The sequence below is a fragment of the Tamandua tetradactyla genome, chromosome 1 (genome assembly GCF_023851605.1).
Source record: "Tamandua tetradactyla isolate mTamTet1 chromosome 1, mTamTet1.pri, whole genome shotgun sequence".
In the NCBI taxonomy this organism is placed as follows: domain Eukaryota; kingdom Metazoa; phylum Chordata; class Mammalia; order Pilosa; family Myrmecophagidae; genus Tamandua; species Tamandua tetradactyla.
Genome location: NC_135327.1, coordinates 175500499 through 175523538, shown reverse-complemented (window position 1 = coordinate 175523538; position 23040 = coordinate 175500499). Strand labels below are relative to the sequence as shown.

Here is a 23040-nt window from a genome sequence, read left to right as displayed (position 1 = left end):
AAAATATTCTAAAATTGATTGTGATGATGAAAACACAACTCTGTGACTATACTGAGAGCCACTGATTGTAAATGTTGAATGGACTGTACATGATTAAAAAATAAAGTGCTACTGATCAACATGGCACTATAACTTCATATTCTTAAGGTACCAAGTATGCTCAAAACACAATCATACATAAAATATAATTTGAAAAACTAAAAAGAAAGAGTTTGGCTCAAAGTTAAGACTAAGTTTTCTGAGGTCAAGAAATACAGTAAGTGGAGCCAAAGTGTGAGTCTACAGAGTTCTGGGTGGAGAAGCCAGCAGAGGTAGGTAGGATTTGGCTCAGGTGAGGTAATTCAGACTAAATGTGCTCCAGTAATCAGGTCAGCCAACTCAATCCTTCATTGAGGGCTGCAACCACAGGATTAAATGGAGCTCTAGACCAGTGTAAGGTTACTGGCCCCACCAAAATCTTATCATTCATTCATGTCCAGTGGAGGTACTAGGTCAACCACATATCTTAAATACCATTCATTTTACCAATGAAAAAGTACTAATATGTTTTATCATAATTAATGTACCCACTGGTGGAAACAGAGAGAGCAAATCTGATGCACTGGTTGTCTCTTGAGTATAGAATCTTGATGAGGGTCTTTCAGATGTTCACTAACTTCCCCTGGGGTGTGAATTCCTGAATAAGGTACTTCAAAAATGTTAACTAAGCACCCCTAAGGTGTAGATTAAGTTATATTAAAGAAAACCCTGCACACTATTACATTCCACACCAGAAAGGAGGCTGATAAAAGCTCTTGCCAACTGACATTTGGTGCTATCATTTAAATGAACCTAGGAGTTCACACAGCCTCTTGGTCACACAGACCAAGACTATCTATGCCTTGGTCTGCAATACAGAAGTAATTCCAATTCAGAGGCAGAGAGAAAACTCACATTGCCATGTGTTATAAAGTACAATAATTACACACTGTTCCTTCCATATGTTAAGGAGGGCCAAGGGGAAATGATGGTTCGTAGGGAGAGGTAGAATAAAAAGCTTACTAGGACAAAAATTTTAAAAACAAAACAAAAACACTAACATCTAACTGCTCAATCATTTTCACACGGGACAGCATCTGATATGTATTACCTCATTTAGAGAAAGGGCTATACATCTTTGAAAGTAAAAGAGAAGAAGGCAGTGCAAAGAGGCTATTAAAATTATAAGGAGCAAGAATAACAGAAGAGACTAGGGCAAACTGATAGATTTATATTGATATTCACTAAAAGTACTGGGTTCCAGTCCTTTGTTACTGTATTTTTTTTAAGTGCAATTGCCCAGAGAGACAGCATGATGAAAAAAAAAAAAGAAAAGAAAAAGTGCTCAGTGTCAGGCATTTTTATGTTTAATTATCATCTCTAGCACTTTCTACTTGTGTGATTCCCTCAAGTCACTTAATCTTGTTGGACCTCATTTTCTTCATCCGTAAAGTGGAGATAATATTGCCTATCTCCCAAAGTCATGGATATTACATGAGATACAATGGCCTCAAAACTCAAAAAGAAGAAAAATAGTAAAAAACAAAAATGTACTTTTAAAATTTCCAGCTTTGGAAACTTACAGGCTGCTGAAGACAGTGGTGTCTGCCCAGATCCCCATCTCTCAATACTTTCTCCAAAACAAAATAAAAGCTGCATAAAAAACAAAATCTCAGCATAAACAGATGACAGAAATTGCCCAATTCAAAACAACTGTAAATAAAAATAAAAAATAAACCTAATCCCAGCAAGTGATCTCTCATGCTCCTGTCGCAACCTGGTTTGGCCACAGGCTTTTACACAAACAAAGACAGACTGTAAAAAATAATAAAGAGGGAAGAGGGAACTTAGTGACTAATCTAAGGTTGATCTTAAACCACCAACAAAGTCAATCTTAAATTTCAGAATACTAAGAAAAGCATTCTGAGTGCCTAGCACATCAGAGTACATACTATAGAGAAGGGTCTTAAAAGTGGAAACAATTTAAAGAACAGGTTTTGAAACAGTTTCTGAGGGGAAAACAAGACAAAAAAGAAGAATGAAATGCCCTTTGGCCATTTGAAGATGAAAGAAAACAGCAAAAATGAAAAAGTCAGGGTCCTACAAGACAAGAGAACCCAAAAGTGAATTGCCTGAAAATGTAGTGCTGTGTTCCAGTAGCCATGTTTCTTGATGATGATTGAACAATGATATAGCTTTCACAATGAGACTCTGTGAATGTGAAAACCTTATGTCTGATGCTCCTTTTAGCTACTATATCAACAGAAGAGTAGAACATATGGAATAAAAATAAATAATAGGGGGAACAAATGTTAAAATAAATTCAGTTTGAAATGCTAGTGGTAAATGAAAGCGAGGGGTAAGGGGTATGGTATGATATGCATAGTCTTTTTTTTCCCTATTATCATTTTATTTCTTTTTCTGTTGTCTTTTTATTTCTTTTTCTAAATCGATGCAAATGTACTAAGAAATGATGAATATGCAACTATGTGATGATATTAAGAATTACTGATTGTATATGTAGAATGGAATGATATCTAAATGTTTCATTTGTTAATTTTTTTTAATTAATAAAAAAAAGTTTTTAAAAAAAAGAGAACCCAAAAGTGAAGGACACACAACCTTTCTAACACTACCACCAAAAAAAAATCAACTACAGTATCTGGACTTGGCTAAACTGACAGAAGAGGGAGCCAATGAACTAGGAATTCTGTAAAACACCTGAATAACATAAAAATGAACAGTACCATACAGAGTTATTACAAAAACCAGAAAACCCAACACACATCAAATTCTCTCCAACAAAACTACCATAATGCACGAGAAAACTAGAAGACAACACTCAAAATGGAAATTAAAGTAATCAAACATGAATGTGTGATATGAAAAGCCACCTTGAAACAGAAATTCAGAAAAAGACCCAGACCAGAAAAACAAACAGGAAGGGACAAAAAGAGAATTGATTAGACTCAAAAAGGAAATGGAAGAAAAAGACACACTACCTGAAATATGAAGAATGAATTACAAATGCCCAAGGGAGAAGAGACTCAAATGAAAATCTTTTAAGGAGTATTGAAGAAATTCAAGGACTCATAATACAGAATAAAAAGGAGATAAGAAGTAAAAATATCAAAGAGAAAGTAGCAGAAATGGAAGACAGGCAAAGAAAAAATAACAGTGATGAAGAAGAAAAGTAAAAAGTATTCTATAAGCTAAAACAATTTGCTGAATTTTTTAAATCCAGAAATTGAAGATCTTATTGGGTATCTGGGGAAATTAACCTAAAATTATCAAACCCCAAGACATATCCTAGTAGAACAACTAAATTTCTAAGATAAAAAATGCTCGCAGAACAATTTTTAAGATAAAAAATACTGAAGGTCTACAGGCAAAAAGATCTAATAACATACAAGCTTCAGAACTTTCAAAAGCAACATAAAAAGGAAGGCAATAATGGAGCAGCATTTTTTAAAAACCTAGAAGAATGGAAGTGTGAACAAAGGAATTTCTTTCAAGTACCAAAGTTATGGGGAAAAAAAGTTTGCAACTGAGGGAATTCTCAAGCCCTTCTTAAGCAATCTACTGGATGATGAGCTTCAATGAATCAAGAGGTGAATGGGAAAATTTTATGACTGATAATGGGCATTTTAAAAATTTAAATGTAGATTTAAGACTAAACGTAGGCATGAGGACGGAAGACAACTATACAAAAGTAATAAAAAGTAAAAATAATGTCACTTAAAATGGGGAAAAGAAAAAGACATAAGAAAAATATGTTTATTGAGTGTAACACAGGAAACAAACAGAAATTAAAGGATACCAAAAAATACTGCTAAACCAAGCAACAAAGGCTATAAGAAAACAAAGGAATAGAGCCTTTTAAAAAGATATGTACATAAAGGCAACCATTCAAAGAAAAATACAAACCTTCCTACACTAAAAAATTTTGGATAATTTAAAGAGCAAAGAATACATAGCTTGTAGAGAAAAAAACATAGCAAATGAAACTGTTGGGGATTGAGTAATGTATCCAACAAAAGACATATTCAAATCTTAATCCTAGTTCCAGTGGGTATGGAACTATTTGTAAATAAGTCTTATTAGTAGTTACTGTGTGGTCAAATAGAATGAGGGTAGGACTTAATCCTCATAAATGGAGGGTTTATAAAAAGAGGAAATTCAGAGGCTGTCAAAAGAAGGCAGAAGAAGGAGATTTTTTACTTCTCATCCTTTTCCTTTCTGCTTCCCAATTTCAATCCTCTTATCTTCAAGTTTGCTGATTTTTTTTCCTCTGCCAGCTCCAATCTGCTCTGGAACCCCTCTATGGAATTTTTTATTTGTTTGCTTTTAATGGCAAAATATTAAAAACAACCTAAATATTCATACATAGGAAAGTGGTTTAATAAACTATGGTAAATCCACACAACAAGGTACCATGCAGGTATAAAGAATGAATGAGAATAAAAATATCAAAAAAAAAAAAAAAGAAGAAGAAAAAGCCATGGGGAGCAGCCAGAAGCTAGAAGTCAATGGAACCCAAAAGAGAAAGGAGAAGATACCATCGTGTGCACTGCTATTTGACAGAGAAGTCAAGGATCCAAGGATCACTGGAGGCCAGTCCGAAAGCACTATAGTCATAGGGAGAAAGCACTGACTTGCTGATATCTTGATTTTGGACTTCTCCTAGACTGAAAACTGTGAGCCCATAAGTTATTCCTTATAGAATAACTGAGACTCATATTCAGAAACTAGAATATAGGTTACCAAGGGATGGGGTGGGGAGAGAGAAAGGGAAGTTAAGGCTTAAAATATACCGACTTCCTACTTGGAATGAAGGAAATGTTTTGTAATGGATGGTGGTGATGGTAGCACAACATTGTGACTACAATTAACAACACTGAAATACATATCTAACATTATTTAAAGGGAAATGTTAGAGTATATATATATATGGTAACAGAATAAACAAAAAAATAATAATAATCCACGGAAGAATACTATACAAACAGTAAATCTTAAACCATGGATTTAATTAACAGTAAAATTATAAAAACATGCTATCATCAATTCTAACAAATGTTCCACATCAATGCAAGATGTTTATGGTGGGATGGTATAAAACATTTCAAAAGGTAAAAGGAGAGTAGTTATCTATAGCAGATGGTTAAGACTTTGCTCCAAAATCCTAAGGGTCTGCGTTGTGACTTTCCTACAGGGGCCTACTAACGGCTCCAGACAGCACCCCTATTTGCCATTGACACTTGCAGCACCATTGGATCTGATGGCTCATATGGTCCAAGTGGCACAGCAGCTTGCAAAACAATCTGGACATGTCATAGAGCCTCCTCTTGTTCCAAGCCCCACTCAAAACTAGCAGCTTTTGTGGTCACTCAGTAAATGGGTCAGAGTAGCACACCCAAATGAGGAATATGTTGTCTCCTAAATCCAAAGAGGCCAAGTAGGCATTGTGCCTCTTTTTTGGTCACAGAAGGGACCAGATGCAACAACTTAACCTTCACCATAGAAGGGATATCTCGACATGCCCCACACCACTGGACACCCAGAAATTTCACCAAGGTAGAAGGCCCCTATGTTTTTGGTAGATTTATCTCCCAACCCCTAACACACAAATAAATGCCTTAATAATAAGTCTAGAGTAGTTGCTACTTCTTGCTCACTAGGTCCAATCAGCATATCATCAACATAATGGACCAGTGTGTTGTCTTCTGGAAGGGAGAAATGATCAAGGTCCCTGCAGACAAGATTATCACATAGGACTGGAGAGTTGATATACACCTTGAGCAGGACAGTGAAGGTATACTGCTGGCCTTGCCAGCTGACTGCAAACTATTTCTGGTGGTCCCTACTGTCAGCTATTGAGAAAAAAGCATTTACTAGATCAATAGCTACATACCAGGTACCAGGCAATGTGTTGATTGCTCAAGCAATGATACCAGATCTGGAACAGCAGTTGCAATTGGGGTCACCACCTGGTTATGTTTACAATAATCCACTGTCATTGTCCAAGCCCAAAATAGAGCTGAATGCGGATATGGTGGGAATCACCACCACTACATTCTTCAAGTCCTTGAGAGTGGCACTAATCTCTGCAATACCTCCAAGAATATGGTATTGCCTCTGATTCGCTGTTTTCCTAGGTAGGAACAGTTCTACTGGCTTCTACTGGGCCTTTCCTACCATAATAGCCCTCAATCCATGAGGGAAAGAACCAATATGGGGATTCTTCCAATTGCTGATTCCAATTACGCATTCTGGAAATGACCACCGAATGGATCTGGAGACCCACTGGAACCATCGTGAGATGGACTCAAGCTAAAACTCTATTGATCACCTGCCTCCACAAGCCCCTACTCCGACAGGTGGACCAGAGTGATGTTTTGGGTCTCCTGGAATTAGTGTCACTTTTTAGCCAGTGTCCAATAATCCCTGAAATAGCTGATCATTTCCTTTTCCCCACTGCACAATCACTCTGGTAAAAGGCCATAGGTCTCCTTCAGGAAGGCTGGGAGGAAGGTTAAGAATGTAAATTCTGAGCAGTGTAAATGGGTCCTTCCCCAAGGGCATTTGGCCCTCCCTTCATTCTAGGGCCTCTGGGTCTGTAAACCATCTCAAGTCGGGAATTGATTAGGGGGCTGAATTCTCTGTTTTTGTTATTAAAATTAGTTAAGACTTCTGTTCACTTGACCTAGAATTCTTCTGCTTATACAGATCAAACAAGAATTTAGGAGTCTGCCCATCTATTTCACTTCTAGGTACCATGATCTACTAGCCAACACCACAAGTCTCAGCGAGTCAGGCTATTTTGACTGCTGCTTAAGTCTGCTGTCTACTATGGTGACCATGCCCACCTTGTCTATGTCACCACATGGCTTCTGCCATCTCAGGATCCAATCATCCCCATTATGCTTAAGGATTCCAACTCAGTGCCAGCAGTTCCCACAGAAATATCGACTTACAGAGAAGGGTGACTACAGAGCTTTTCAGGGATGATGAAGCTAGTATTATAAATTTATTTCTCAAGGTTCTGGTGAAAGATGTGTCCTCTGGACATTCCTGGTATACGTGAGCAGGTCTTCCATGATAAATCCACTCTAACATTTCAATCTCTCTGAGCCTCCGATCCCCTCACCTACATTATACCAAAGTAGTTCTGGCATTTCAACCTCAGACAATATTGACCACCTGTGGATCCATTTTCAGACAACCATCCAAACAAACTGTTAAGCCCTTTCTAACTCCTCGAGCTACAACACTGAATACATAATCTCTGCTTAGTGGGCCCGTATAAATAAATTCAGCTTGCTCCAACTTTATACTCCTTCCACCATTATCCCACACCCTTAATATCCATTCCCAGACATTAACCCCTGATTTCTGTCTATACAGATTGAAAACTCATGCAGTTCTTTTAGAGTAGAGCATACCTCCTCATACGTCACACTTTGTACCTCACCCTTTAGGGGCCTGTTGGGACTTGAATGCACTTATAGATCTTGAAGAAAAGAGAGGTAGTGGGGGTGGGTCATAAAAAGAAACAAAAGTGTCTTCCAAGCCAATTACCTCAGGGCATTCCACTGCAGTTTCATCTGGTAAAACAGGATTAGTTCCTCCAGACAGAGGAATGAGGGCTGTTTCCCCAGGGGAGATGGTTACAGGGTTAGCAGGACTAAAGCACAGATCTTGTTAGGTAGGGTTTAGATGGCAGACTCCTCTGGGCAGACTGGAGGCTGGAAAACTGTTTCCTCAGGGCAAACCATTACAGGTCTATCTAGCAAAGTCTCAGCAGATTCCAAAGATTCCATCTCCCTGTAGCCATCGCTATCAAGCCCGATATCTCCATCCCATGTTTCAGGCTCCCAATCTTTTCCAATCAAAGCCCTTACTTTAACAGCAGACACCCTGCAAAGTTGAGATTTTAGTTGACATTGTAAATCTGCTACTCACACAATAAGGCTCTCTGTCTGCTTTACAGAAATCTCAAGTCTGTGACTACATGAAGTAAGATTTTCTTTCAGAGCAAACATGGAAACTTTTACATTGTTCATATGATGCTTAAGTTGCAAATCTGAAGCCTTCAGCTCATCTCTTTCCCTCATCACTGTATCCAGTGTATTTAACAACAACCAGCCAACATCATTATACCTCTTAATTCCACAAAACTCCATAAAAGTGTCAAAAACACTCTCACCCAGAGACCTGCCTCTTACAATTAATTAGCAAAACTTGCTGGTGATACTTTGAGTATCTCTATTGCCAATTCACTCCATGGACTGTCAGTGCCATCTTGCTTATTGGAAATAGAGTGATTTGTGCCTCTGAATCTAGTCAGCATAGAAAACAATTGTAAAAACCCATTTTAAAGATCCTGTTTCTCAAGAATCACTTCTGGTACCAGGCTGTATTAGTCAGGGTTCTCTAGAGAAATAGAACGAACAGGAGAGATCTGTAAATATGAGATTTATAAAGGTGTCTCACAACTGTGAGTATTTGGAAGAGTCCAAAATCTGTAGAGCAGGCTGTGAAGTTGGCGGCTCTGATGAAGGGTCCGGACAAACTCCACAGGTGTGGCTCGCTGGCTGAAGCAGCAGTGAAATAATCTCTCTTCTTCTTTAAAAGCCTTCAATTGACTGGATTATCTCAATGTGGGAGACATGCCTTAGTTAATCATAGGTGTAATGAGCCAGAGATGCAATCAACTGACTGATGTTTAATATACCAGCCTTCTGGTTTATCAACCAGCCATGAAATATCCTTGCAGCAATGGTCAGGCCACTGCTTGCCTGACCAGACAACTCGGCATAATCACTTGGCCAGGTTGACACCAGAACCTAACCATCACACATGGTAAAGGAGACTTTGTAGACAGATGTGCTTAAGCTTCAGGACCTTCAAATGGGAAGATGTGCCCGGATTATCCCTGGAGGGACCAAACTAAATTACTGAATCCTCTAGAAGCTGGAAAAGGCAAAGAATCTCCAGAGGGATGCTGCCCTCTCAACATCTTGATTTTAATCCAGTAAGACTAAAAAGGCATTGGACTTTTGACCACCAGAACTGTAAGATTATTATGCTGTTTAAGCCACTAAATCTGTAGTAGTTTGCTATGGCAGCATAAAGAGCCAATACATATAGCATCACTAGCTTATTTTCAGCAAAACAAATTGGTTAGCAGTGTACTCTGTGGAACTCAGCTTCTGAGTTGAAATCACAGCTCTGCTACTTGCCAGCTGTGTAAATTTCAACCCAATTATTAATCTCCCTATGCCTCAATTTTCTTATCTGTAAAATGGGGCTAATTATAGCACCTATATCACAGGATTATTTAAAAGATGAAATGGGTTAATTCCTGTAAAACACTTAAAACATTACTTAACATATAGGAAGCACTAAGCATGTTAAGCATGCCTTAACTATTGCTATTATTCATTTTAACTACCTTCTTCAGTTACCCACGGAAAAATCTCGAGCTCAACCATCTGCAAAATGTCCAAGGAAATAAACTCTTCTTAAAAGAAAAGTTTGTACATATCATTACAAGCATCTTCATAATGGAGCCAGCTAAATGAAACTACAATACAGTTCAAGTCTTTCCTGATAACAAAGGAACAGATGCCAAAGTCAAAATGTTACCATGAACTCCTCCAAGTGAATAAACCTTAAGTACAGAGTCTGTCAGAAAGTGGCCATCAAAGAGTAAGAGATGCCTTATTAAGAATAATAGATGTAGTTAAATTAGTTTCTACTGAAATTTGCTACAATTAGCATGTTTTTCAACTTGGTGTTATTATAGCACTTACCATTTGCAAAAAGCCTTCCCTATCATTTATTTATAAACAATTAGAAATTTTATTTCCCTTGGTCACTGACTCAGCAATATTTACATAAGTTGATATAACCAGACTAAGCAGTAACAGTAATGATTCACATTATAAAAACACAAAGATGGGGGTAGAATTCTCACCTGCCATAAGGTAGACTGGGGTTTGATTCCTGGCCCATGCACTTCCCCAAAAACAAACAAACAAGCAAAACAAACAACTAAATAAAACACTCAACAAATGGTGCTGCAATAATGGGATACTCACATGGAAAAATAATGAAATGTGACCCTGCTGTACAGCATACAAAACACACACACACATACACACACACACAAAGATGTAACAATAGGAAATTTAAAAAAAAAAAGGCTGGGATAAAATAAAAGTATTAACATGTTTTCTACTTCACAACTCCACAGGTCTACAACAGTCTAAAACAGTGTCCAAAAATCAAAGAATAACAATACATCAAGAAGAGGGAGAAAACAAAACTTTTTCTAACTCCAGGAAAAGACTAGAGTGCAAACTTTGGGAGAATAGCATGATAAAAATAACTGTTGATTTAAAACAAGTAGCAGTACACTGATAAAAAAATCTATTATAAAATGATTTTCATATTTTCTTGTAGTAAAAGTAATAAACTTCAAGATTCAAAAGCCTAAGTAACTCTAAAATAATTTAATTTAAATGATATCTTAAAATCTAATTAAATGTACCCAGCCATAACAATATATAATTCAAAAGAAATACTTTTAATTACTTACACAGAATGTATTGATTAAAAGTCCAAAATAAATTTCTGCCTTTTCATTATTTCATGCTCAAGACCTATATTCTCATTTTTTATCTGAAAACCAATGATATTTCTTTACTATTCCTGCAGCATTTCCTTACTATTTTTTTAAAACGGTAGTAAGAAATTTTGTTATATGTGAAAATACCTGCGGAATATCCCACAAAAGATAAACAATTGCCTTCTTACCAATCCAAAGTTGCAACGGCAGAGAAACTCATTGGAGAGGCCCACAAGCAACCTGAGTACAGCTGAGCTGAATCCTCTGAAGGAGCAGGTCCCAACCACAGCAGAAGCTTCCCCTAAATTTTTGCATTCAGACTCTAAGCACACCCTCCCTCTCTCAACCTTAAATTAAACCTAAAATGGTTCTCCTGTGTTTTATTCAACAGGACGGTAATCAGCACCAAAGAAGAAGTGTGATAGATAGGGTTTGCAAATATTTCCTAAAAGTGAGAGTATGAGTACAAGTATGTGTGTGCAACCATGCAAGCAGACAGATGGGAATGGGAGTGGTGGCAACCACAGGGAAGGACCACCAGAAAATACAAAGGATTCAGGATACATACTAAAAAGCTCTCAAGGACCAGACATGAAATGTAATACATAAAGCATCTGGGTAATCCTAATAAGAGCAACTAATACTACAGAAAAGTGAAAGCAGGTGCTCTATTGAAATGCATTTAAATTCAACTTTCAAAAAACAAACCACGGACTTCTGGGAAGATGGCAAAATAGGAAAGGCTGAGTTTACCCCTGCTCCAATGGACAACTAAAGAAGCAACAGAAAATGACCAGGACAGCAGTTTCAGGGTGCAACGGACCTGAAGGGTCTGCCCACACAGCTAGCTTGGGATATCAGCCCCCTTAGCTCCAAAGTCCAGAGCTCTCCTGGGGAACCTAGAAGGCAGTAAACTTGCTTTCCCTACTTATAGAGACCATCTAGCCAGTGCATGGGGCCAGCCACTCCCCTTTGCATATGGGGGCCCAGAGCCCTCAAGAGTACATGGACAGGGAGATTGAGACAAGGAAGGAAACCATGCTCTACCTCTAGCCCATGTCCGGTGACCTGGCACCAACATGCCCCGCCCAGCACTACCCCTTGCCCCCACCCCATGCCATGCCCTGTGCCCTGCAACTGTGTACCCACCACCCCCTATGCCTAGCATACTCATGCCCTACCCCATGCACCACCGTCCACTCCATGAACCATACAGCAGCCCCCACATCACCATGCCATGCTGCACCCTACAACCTGACCAGCACCATGCCCTGCCCCTAAACACCCGGTGCTGAGTCTCGTCCTGGGTCCCTATGTCCCAAACCCTGACCTATGCCCCAGAAGCCATGCCCTGCACTACCCCATGCCCCCATGCCCTAGCGCCACAACCCACAACCCACTCTGTGCTGTGCTCTACCCACATGCCCTGTGCATGCCCCACTGCATGTCCCACCCACACCCCATACCCAATGCTGCATACCATGCCATACCCCGCACCCCAGCTAACCCACCCCAAGCCATGCCTAGCCAGCAGGCATTTCCACATGGGCTATGCACAGGGTAAACTGACAAATCCATTCCAACAACCTAAGGTTATTCCAAGAGGGAGTCTAAGGGACATCAGCCCCACTGGGCCCACAAGCAGGATCTCCACTGAGGTGCACACTGCCCACCCCACAGCCCCAGGCAGGAGATTTTCAGCATGCAACAAGAGCAACAGACTTGGCTGGAATTGCAGAGTCTCCATCCAGTTCACCTGGCTACTGCAGTCGGGGTGGGGGGCCCTGAGGGGAAGAGGAGGCCCAAGAGCATCCAACTGCTGGGAAGAAACTGAAAGTGCAGTCCCACAAATTGCCTATCTGTCTAACTTCAACAAGATCCTCACAGAGAACTGCATCCCTTGCATGATGACCAGGCCTTGGCTTGGCAGGGAATTAGTGTTGAACCAAGTACAAAAGGAGACCTTTAACACAAAAATACAAAAGCTCAGACAACTGAGGGATATCAACTTCTGCAATAATCCCATTAAGAGAATCAAATGACTCAAAGCAAACAGAAAATCAAAGAGCATATGAAGTTGCAGACAGATACAGCCCAGCCAAATGACCAAATTAAAACACCAGAGGAGACACAGACTTTGGAACAACTAATCAAAGATATTTATACATCTCTTCTAAATAAATTCAGTGGGTTGGCTAATGCCATGAATGGTATCAAGAAGACACAAGAGGTACCAAGGTGCAGAGGTAGCAAGGTGCAGGACAATGTGCCAAGCACCCCCTGCCCTAGTCTCCTGAGTGCTGGGTCCCATGGCGTCACCCTACAATGGTATGCATGCAGTATGAACACTATGACTCCTGAGCAGACTTCAGAAGATGAGCAAGAATTTCGCCAGAGGAAAGCATAGGGAAGAGCATAAGGAGAAGGAAAGAAAAATAACTAAAAGGATTTACTGTATATCTTATGACTCCTTATGGGGCTGTGGAAGACAGAGTATCTCCTCTATGCCAGGCACTGTGCTAGATGTTAGGACCACAAGAGAAGATGGCACCCCTGTTCTCTAGGCACTCATAGTCTAGAAGGAGATGGATAAACAGAATTCTCTTAAGATATGAAGGGCCAAACAACTTGAATGGTCCTGGCCATGACATCCTTACCCTAATGCTGTCCAGCTGACAATAGAAGGAACACTTTTATTAACTGAAATGTCACTTCAAATGATCAGTGACCAATCACTGAATTTACCTTACAACCAGGTCATGGAATATGTCTGCCACAGTTTATTTTCTTGAAACTTAACTATAACTAAAATATCTCAGGAAGCAATGACTGGCAGCAAGATCTTACTATACTTCTATTGGACCATAAACATTTTCAAGGAAAGTTACTGTTCAAGTCAAATACTTCATAATGCAGTATCCTTTATCAGTTCAGCCAAATGATCAAGGAGAGGTTTCCATGGTCTCCAGTCCTATTGAGAAACAACTGTCTCAGCAAATGTCAGAAGATTCTGGAAAGACTATGTCCACAGGTAAGCCACACATCGCTTCTGGAACACTACAGAGCAGGAAAGATTTCCAGAATAGGAGTGAGTTTAGGACCATCACACCAAAAATTGTGCCTAAAGTCCTGACAATAGGAGTGTTGCCTTCTCTCCCTCCGTCACTCTCTGAGCATGTCAACCCAGGACCCACCATGCTCTTAGTGATGCCCTCCCAGAATTATGCTCTGATGCAGCCTGCTGGCCAGAAAGGGACATTTTCTCTCATCACCCAGCCACGTCGCCTCTGTTAATTCAATACAGAAACCCAGGATTCCTCTTCCCAAAAACCTGAAAGTGCTGATTGCACAGTATCAACCCCTGAGAAAGAGCAAAGTGTAAAGAAAAAAAGTCCACTTTGAGCCCCTCTGAGGGTGGCTGCAGCAAACCTCCTGCCCAAACCGGAGAGTGTCCTCAGTCATCCTCTTCCCCACCTGCCCACTCCAAACTCCCCCACAAAGTCAGGTGGGGTCTGGTCCCCAGACCAGGCCCCAGCCAGCATCAGCATAGCTGCATTGCCTAATGAAGGCAGCTGCAGAGACTCAGGGTCTCCATCGAGGGACAGCCCTGCAGATATAGACATCCTTGCTACCCCAAACTCAACCATACCAGAGGAGATCCCTGCCAAACAGGATCTTGGGAGAATCACAAGGGCAGCAGACCTTACAAGCAAGAAAACTGCCAACACACAGCCTGTAGTGGCTGGAAAGAAACCCTAAGCATGAGTGGATCTTTCAAAGGCCATGACAACCAGCTTCTCACGAGCAATTGTTGGTGGTGCAGTGCAGCTGATCTCCTCAGTCCCCAAAGGTCAACCACCCATCTTACCCTACTCCAGAGTGAAGACAAAAGAGTTCTGCAAAACTGAGCCAGATGTTCTCATTGAAGATTTGTCTTTACCCGGGCCTGGGGCAGACTGTGAAATATTACACCTTCACAGAAGACTTTGGGGTGGACATCATGGTGGTGTCTAAGCCAAGACCCTGTGAAAGTGCCCTTTGTTCAGCAGCCAAACAGGATCACAAGCACAGAACAAAACTGAGTAGAGGCATAATAAAGAGAGGGGGAAGGAGATGCAAGTTCCCAGAGGAAATGCTGGCGTTTCAGGGAAGAAGGAGGAAATGCATCATCGATAAGTGCAGAGATAGAAAAGACAGTGAAAACTGAACCCAGGGACCAAAAATCTGGGGCCATGAAAAAATATTGTAGCATTATGCCCAAACCTGCCATCATCTTGTTCATAGTGACTACTCTGGATTTTCCTGCAGCAGTTTCACAACCCCAAACTCTCGGCAGTCTAGGGCAGGAGGTTTTGTTAAATAACTTGCTTACTTGTAAATTCCTTGGCTGTAAAGAGAATGTTAATCCCTCCACCAAGCCTAGCATTGGCTTCAAAAATGGCTTTTCTGCAGATGCATGGGTGGTTCAGTGGTAGAATGCTCACCTTGCATGTGGAAGACCCAGGTTTGATTTCCGGACCATGCACCAAAAAAAAAAAAAAAGAAAAAAAGGCTTTTCTAGCATCAAGAAGCCTTGGCACCAATGTCAAGTCTGTAATCACCACTTCCAGTTCAAACAGCACCTCGAAGACCATATGAACACACTAAGAGGCAGCCCTATAGTTGCTGGGTCTGCAACAAGGTCTACATCCAGCACAGCAACCATCTTTGGATGGTTATCCAAAGAGATTTATGTCCTCTGAATTTTGCGCAAAGGTGTTCAGTCATGCGAAGGTCTACTGTGGCCATCTAAAAGAAGTACACAAGACTTCCGGGCCAAGATGGCAGCTTAGCAATGTGCATGTTTTAGTCTGTCCTTCAGAACAACTAGTAAATAACCAGAAACAATACAGAACAGCATCTGGGGCCACGTCAGTGACCGGACACACAACATACCCCAGTCTGGACCAGCTGGACTGGCTCTAAGCACCCCCCCCAGAACCATGAGTTCCCAAAGCCGTGGCGGCTGGCACCCCTTCCCCACGGGCTGCTTTCCAGAGGGGAAAGGAAAGGGACTTTACCAGCAGCAGGGGCTGAGCCCAACCAAACACCAATTGTGGAATCAATTAACAAATTCTGACTACTAAAAATAGGCCCCCAGCTCAGGTGAACCTGGTCAAAGAGGAGGTCGCTCATTTTTCCCCTGGCGCCAAGGGGGTAGGGCTGACGGAAGAAGGAAAAGAAAAGAAGGAAACAGAGGTTTTTGTGGCTGTGTTTCTACAAAGGCTTGACTGCCTTTGGATACAGCAGCAGGACTCCTCAGGCTGCAACTGCCCCAGGCATAGGCAGAAACAAACTCGTTTTGAGGGCTTGTCTGGAACCTGTGCCTTCCCCAGGGGATGGGTGAAGCCCAACTCAGGTGGAATCCCTCTCTCAAGGAATTCAGACACCAGGGCTTGGTAATTTGAAGCCATTAAAACCAGCCTACAACCTCTCCTCTGTCCCCACCATGCCCCCAGCCAAAGTTAAAGGTACCACATCATCTTATGCTGGTGGGACCTGGAGGCAGATAAGCCCCAAAAACATGGCAGGATAAGAAAAACAGAGCCCAGAGACTTCACAGGAAAGTCTTTCAACCTGCTCGGTCTCACCTTCAAGGAAGACCGATGCAGGTGACTGTTTCCTCCTGACAGGAGGCCAGTTTGGTCTGGGAAAATCCAGCTGGGGTCTATAATACCTACTTAGACCCTCCTCGGGGTGGGGGGGAAAAAGTCACCACACAAGCAGGACAAGAAACAAGAAAACAAGAACTGAAAAATTCTCTGTTAAACAAAACTTAAGCTAGCGGTCCAGAAAAAACTGAACTGAATGTCAAAGAACAGAGAGACAACAAATTCATTCAGCAAGAAAATCCTAGATAAAAAGAAGTGAAAGCAATCTCCAGAATAAACTAATTAAGGTAATTAAATGCCTAGATGCTGGCAAAAAAAACCAAATCACTCGAGGAAAATTGAAGATATGGCCCAGACAAAGGAACAAACCAACAACTCAAATGAGATACAGGAGCTGAAACATTTAATTCAGAATATATGAACCGACATGGAAAACCTCAACAAAAACCAAATCAATGAATTGAGGGAGAATATAAAGAAGGCAAGGAAAGAACAAAAAGAAGAAACTGAAAGTCTGAAAAAAAAAATCACAGAACTTATGGGAATGAAAGACACAGTAGAAGAGATGAAAAAAACAATGGAAACCTACAATGGTAGATTTCGAGAGACAGAACATAGGATTAATGAACTGGAGGACGGAACATCTGAAATCCAATGAGAAAAAGAAAATATAGGGAAAAAAATGGAAAAATATAAGCAGGGACTCAGGGAATTGAAAGACAATAGGAAGCGCATGAATATACGTGTTGTGGGTGTCCCAGAAGGAGAAGAGAAGGGAAAAGGAGGAGAAAATCTAATGGAGGAAATTATCACTGAAAATTTCCCAACTCTTATGAAGGACTTAAAATTACAGATCCAAGAAGTACAGCGTACCCCAAAGAGAATAGATCTAAATAGACATACTCCAAGACATTTACTAACCAGAATGTCAGAGGTCAAAGAGAAAGAGAGAATCTTGAAAGCAGCAAGAGAAAAGAAATCCATCACATACAAGGGAAGCTCAATAAGACTATGTGTAGATTTCTCAACAGAAACCATGGAGGCGAGAAGACAGTGGGATGATATATTGAAATTATTAAAAGAGAAAAACTGCCTTTAAAACCAGCCTACAACCAAGAATTCTATATCCAGCAAAATTGTCCTACAAAAATGAGGGAGAAATTAAAACATTCTCAAAAAAAAAATCACTGGGAGAATTTGTGACCAAGAAACAAGCTCTGCAAGAAATACTAAAGGGAACACTAGAGACAGATACGAAGGCAGAAGAGAGAGGTATGGAGAAGAGTGTAGAAAGGAAGACCATGAGTAAAGGTAAAAAGAAGGAAAATTAGAAGGACATATAAAAGCCAAAAAGCAAAATGGTAGAGGAGGGTACTGTCCGGGCAGTAATAACACTGATGTTGATGGATTAAGCTTCCCAATCGGGGGACATGGACTGGCAGAATGGATTAGGGAACGGGACCCATCTATATGCTGTCTCTACTCAGAGGACATGAGGGCAAGGACACAAACACACATTTGCACACCAATGTTTATAGCAGCATTATTTACAATTACCAAGAGACGGAAACAGCCAAAATGTCCATCAACAGACAAGTGGCTAAACAAACTGTGGTATATACATACGATGGAATATTATGCAGCTGTAAGACAGAATAAAGTGATGAGGTATGTAACAACATGGATGGACCTTAAGGACATTATGCTGAGTGAGATTAGCCAGAAACAAAAGGACAAATACTGTATGGTCTCACTGATATGAACTGACATTAGTGAATAAACTTGGAGAATTTGCTGGTAACAAAGACCATCAGGAGGTAGAAATAGGGTAAGATATTGGGTAATTGGAGCTGAAGGGATACAGATTGTGCAACAGGACTGAATGTAAAAACTCAGAAATGGACAACACAATACTACCTAACCTACAATTATGTTAAAACACTGAATGAAGCTGAATGTCAGAATGATAGAGGGAGGGATGGGGGCACAAATGAAATCAGAAAGAAAGACAGACAATAAAGATTGAGATGGTGTGATCTAGGATTGCTTAGAGTGTATAATGACAGTGACTAAATGTACAAATTTAAAAAACGTTTTTGCATGAGGAAGAACATAGGAATGTCATTACTGCAGGGTGCTGAGGGTGGATGGTAATTAATATTTTAAAATTTCAACTTATGTGTGAGACTAAAGCAAAAAACGTTTATTTGATACAAAGTCTGTGCTTTGACTAGTGCATTTCCTAATACAATTTATGTCGATAGCTTGGTTGAACAATATAAGTGCATGGAACCTTGGGTGGGACATGAGATTTTGTTGGTTCATCCAGAGTGATGCCACAATGAATCCCAGAGTGATTTGATCAGTGAGCGGAAAAGTGTTTGCAAAATCCCCTTTGGGGAATGGTGAGAACGGGGGAAAATTCAACCTCCCCAAGTTGAATTCTTGATATTCTCATAAGCAATGTGGACAGCCAAAGCTATAGGCTGAGCTCCCAGTCTTGGGGTTTGTTCATATTAAACTTAACCCCACAAAGGACAGGTCAAGCCTACTTAAAATTAGGCCTAAGAGTCACCCCCAAGAGAACCTCTTTTCTTGCTCAGATGTGGCCTCTCTCTCTAGCCAACACAATAAGCAAACTCACCACCCTCCCCCTGTAACATGGGACATGACTCCCAGGGGTCTGGACCTTCCTGGCAACGTGGGACAGAAATCCGAGAATGCGCTGGGACTCAGCATCAAGGGATTGAGAAAAACCCTAAAATGAGCTGAGACCCAGCATCAAGGGATTGAGAAAATCCTCTCAACCAAACGGGGGAAGAGTGAAATGAGACTAAGTGTCAATGGCTGAGAGATTCCAAACAGAGTCGAGAGGTTATCCTGGAGGTTATTCTTACGCATTAAGTAGATATCACCTTATTATCCAAGAGGAAATGAAGAGGCTGGAGGGAGCTGCCTGAAGATATAGAGCTGTGTTCCAGTAGCCATGTTTCTTGATGATGATTGTATAATGGTATTGCTTTCACAGTGTGACTGTGTGATTGTGAAAACCTTATGTCTGATGCTCCTTTTATCTACCTTGTCAACAGATGAGTAGAACATATGGAATAAAAATAAATAATAGGGGGAACAAATGTTAAAATAAATTTAGTTTGAAATGCTAGTGATCAATGAAAGGGAAGAGTAAGGGGTATGGTATGTATGGGTTTTTTTTTCCATTTTCGTTTTATTTTTCTGTTGTCTTTTTATTTCTTTTTCTGAATTGATGCAAATGTTCTAATAAATGATCATGATGATGAATATGAAACTATGTGATGATATTGTGAATTACTGATTATATATGTAGAATGGAATGATCAAAAACATAAATAAATAAAATAAAATAAATAAAAGAAGTACGCAGAGTAGTGATTGGCACTGAGGCTTTCCCCAGTGAGCCGCAACCAGGGGACACACAACTCGAAGGGAACAGGGACTCAAAACCAAGAGACACAGGCACACAAGGGATGGAGGGAGCAGCAGCAAGAATAAACAAATCAAGCATGGAGGAAGACTTCATTCTAAATCAGGCTGACAAAGTTAAATCACAAATCAAATGTGACCATTGTCAGATCACTTCGTTGTTCGTGAAAATAAAATCCCATTTACTTTACGTTCATGGAGAAGAAATTCAGGGCCAACTACAGGAAGGGATCTTGTCAGGAAGCAAACAAGATCAGGAAGAACTGGTCAGACACGCTGGTTCTTACTGGAAAGAGTATTCAAAGAGAAGAAAGCCGGGCATGCACCATCGCTCTGAGGAGGAGACTTGTGCATTTCCTAAGTCGCAAAGGCCACTCTACCTTCTATAGCATAACAACATGGAAACACTACTGAGAAACAACAAGGACATCCTATTGGGGATCATGGACCCAGGAGAAGACACACAGGGCCCCCCAGGGTCCTCCCTTCACTATCCTCCTCTGATCCCCTTCGGGCTTCACCTGCCTCCTGTGCACACAGACCGTTGGGAGGGAAGAGGAGCTCCTCCTCCACTGGGAGCACCAACATAACTACAAAGGTCTGTACCAGACTGGGACTATTCTAAATGCATTCTCCAACAGAGGCATAAACTGGCTGATGAAACTGAGAAATGAAATACTGAAGGGAAGAGACAAGAGTTTTACCAAAAACTTTCTCTCAAAGCTCTGTGTTTCAGTGGTGCTTAACTAATGAATCAAACAAGATAGGTCCACTTTATTGAACAGAAGTGATTTTTCCTACATAGTTTAATTTTCTTATGAAATTTAATAAAAAGGCTTTCAATACATAGTTCTTTAACCATATGCAGTCTATTTTAAAACTCTCCATACCAACTTTTAATGTCTTTAAAATATTAACATTATCTATATGTCTAGATATATTTAGACACATATTTAAAATATATGTCTTTGGCCTATATTTTAGAGTTAAATGAAAAGATCAAAATTTGGAGATTAAAATGTAAAAGATCATAGGCTATTGTTCAAATATACTTTTCAGTGAAAAAAAGACACTAGAAGAGAATAAAGAGGAATTTGAAAGAATAAGTAGAAAAATAGCAGATATCACAGAGATGCAAAATACTGTACATCAAATTAAAAACATGCTAGAGATATTCAACAGCAAATGCGAAGAAGCAGAAGAAAGAATAAGAGAACTAGAGAACAGGACAATTAAAACTGAATGCAAAAAAAGAGCAAATGGTTAAAAAAAAAAAAAAGATGGAAAACTTTGAATTGGATCTCAGGAAAAGGATGGACAACACGAAGCACCCAAATATAAGAATCATCAATGTCACAGAAGGAAAAGAGAAGAGTAAAGGGCTAGGAAGATTAGTTGAGGAGATAATAGGGGAAAACTTCCCAACCCTTATAAAAGACATAAACAAACAAATCAAAGAAACCCAATGAACCCCAAACAGAATAAATCCAAATAGGCCTACTTCAAGATACGTACTAATCACTGTGTCAAATGCTAAAGAGAAGCAAAAGTCCTGAAAACGGCAAGAGAAAAAGTGACTTACCATATACAAGGGAAACCACATAAGACTGAATTCGGACTACCCAACAGGCACCTTGGAAGTGAGAAGGCAATGGTATGATATATTTAAGATCCTGAAAGAGAAAGATTTCCAGCCAAGAATTCTTTATCCAGCTAAACCACCCTTCAAAAGTGAGGAAGAGATTAAAATCTTCAAACAAAGACTGACAGAATTTGTCCACAAAAGACCAGCCCTACTAGAAAAACAAGACAGTTCTCTCGGCTGAAAAATAAAGGAGTATAAGGTCTGGAGGAGGGTACAGAAGAATACTGGTAAAAGTAACTTAAAGAATAAAAAGGGAAAGAGGGAAAAGATTACATAGAACTGATAAATAAAAACCAAGATTATCTTATTACCATAAGATGGTAGATACAAGAAATGTGTTCACAATAATAGCTTTGAATGTTAATGGGCTAAACTCACCAATTAAAAGATACAGACTGGCAGAATGAATTAAGAAATATGATCTATCTATATGCTGTTTATAAGAGACTCATCTTAAACCCAAGGATACAAATAGATGGAAAGTGAAAGGATGCAAAAAGATGTTCCACGCAAGCTGTAACCAAAACAAAGCAGGAGTGGCTATACTAACATCAAGCAAAATAGACATTAAATGTAAAGACATCATAAGACAAAAGGAAGGACACTATATATTAATAAATGGTACAATTCACCAAGAAGAAATAACAGTCATAAAAGCGTATGCTCCCAATCAAGGAGCTTCAAAATACATGAGGCAAATATTGGCAAAACTGAAGGGAAAAACAGACATTAAAGCAACAATAGTAGGAGACTTCATACATCACTCTCCACTACAGCTAAACAACCAAATAGTGGGTCAACAAGGAAACACAGAACTCAAACAATTCAAGAAATGAATTAGACCTAACAAGCATGTATAAATCATTACACCAGAAAACACCATATTCTTCTCTAGTGCTCAGGAAACATTCTCAAAGATAGATCATATGCGAGGGCACAAACAGGTCTTTATAAATTTAAAAAGACTGAAATAATTCAAAGCACTTTCTCTGATCATAATAGAATGAAGATGGAAATCAATAACCAGTAAACAATCAGAACTTGCACAAAAATATGGAGATTAAAGGTAAATCAGAATACAGGGTAAAGGATGATATCATCCGTATTTTAAAACTTCAATTTTTTTGAGACCAAACGGAAAGATATTTATTTGGTGCAAAATTCATATTCTGGGTAGTACATTTCCTAATTTAACTTGGTCAGTTTAGTTGAACTCCATAAGTATATAGAATCTTGAATAGGGTGTGCGACTTTATTGATCTGACCAGGTTAATATGATGTTCCAATATACCCCACAGTAATTTAGACAGCAAATAAAGAAGTATTTGGAATGGTCCCCTTGGGGCACTGGGGATAAAGGAGGAAATATTCAACTTCTCCATTTGGAAAATTTCTAATATTCTCACAGGCAGTGGAAACAACCAAATTATGAGGCCAAGCCCTCAATCTTGGGGTTCAGCCCTATGAAACTTATTCCTGCAAAGGATAGGCTAAGCCTACTTAAAATTAGGCCTAAGAGTCACCCCCAGAGAACCTCTGTGGTTGTTCAGATATGACCTCCCTCTCTAAGCTGACATGGAAAGTGAACTTACTGCCCTCCCCCTCTTCGTGGGACATAACTCCCAGGG

The 23040-nt window shown here is 40.0% G+C and overlaps 1 protein-coding gene and 2 pseudogenes across 7 annotated transcripts in view; 2 read left to right on the top strand and 1 right to left on the bottom strand.

The window, feature by feature from the left end:
* EXOC4 (exocyst complex component 4) overlaps positions 1-23040 on the bottom strand; it is a 970332-nt gene that overhangs the window by 858343 nt on the left and 88949 nt on the right. The window lies entirely within an intron of this gene.
* LOC143679535 (zinc finger protein 438 pseudogene) lies at positions 13565-15129 on the top strand (annotated as a pseudogene).
* LOC143679523 (zinc finger protein 438 pseudogene) lies at positions 15237-20517 on the top strand (annotated as a pseudogene).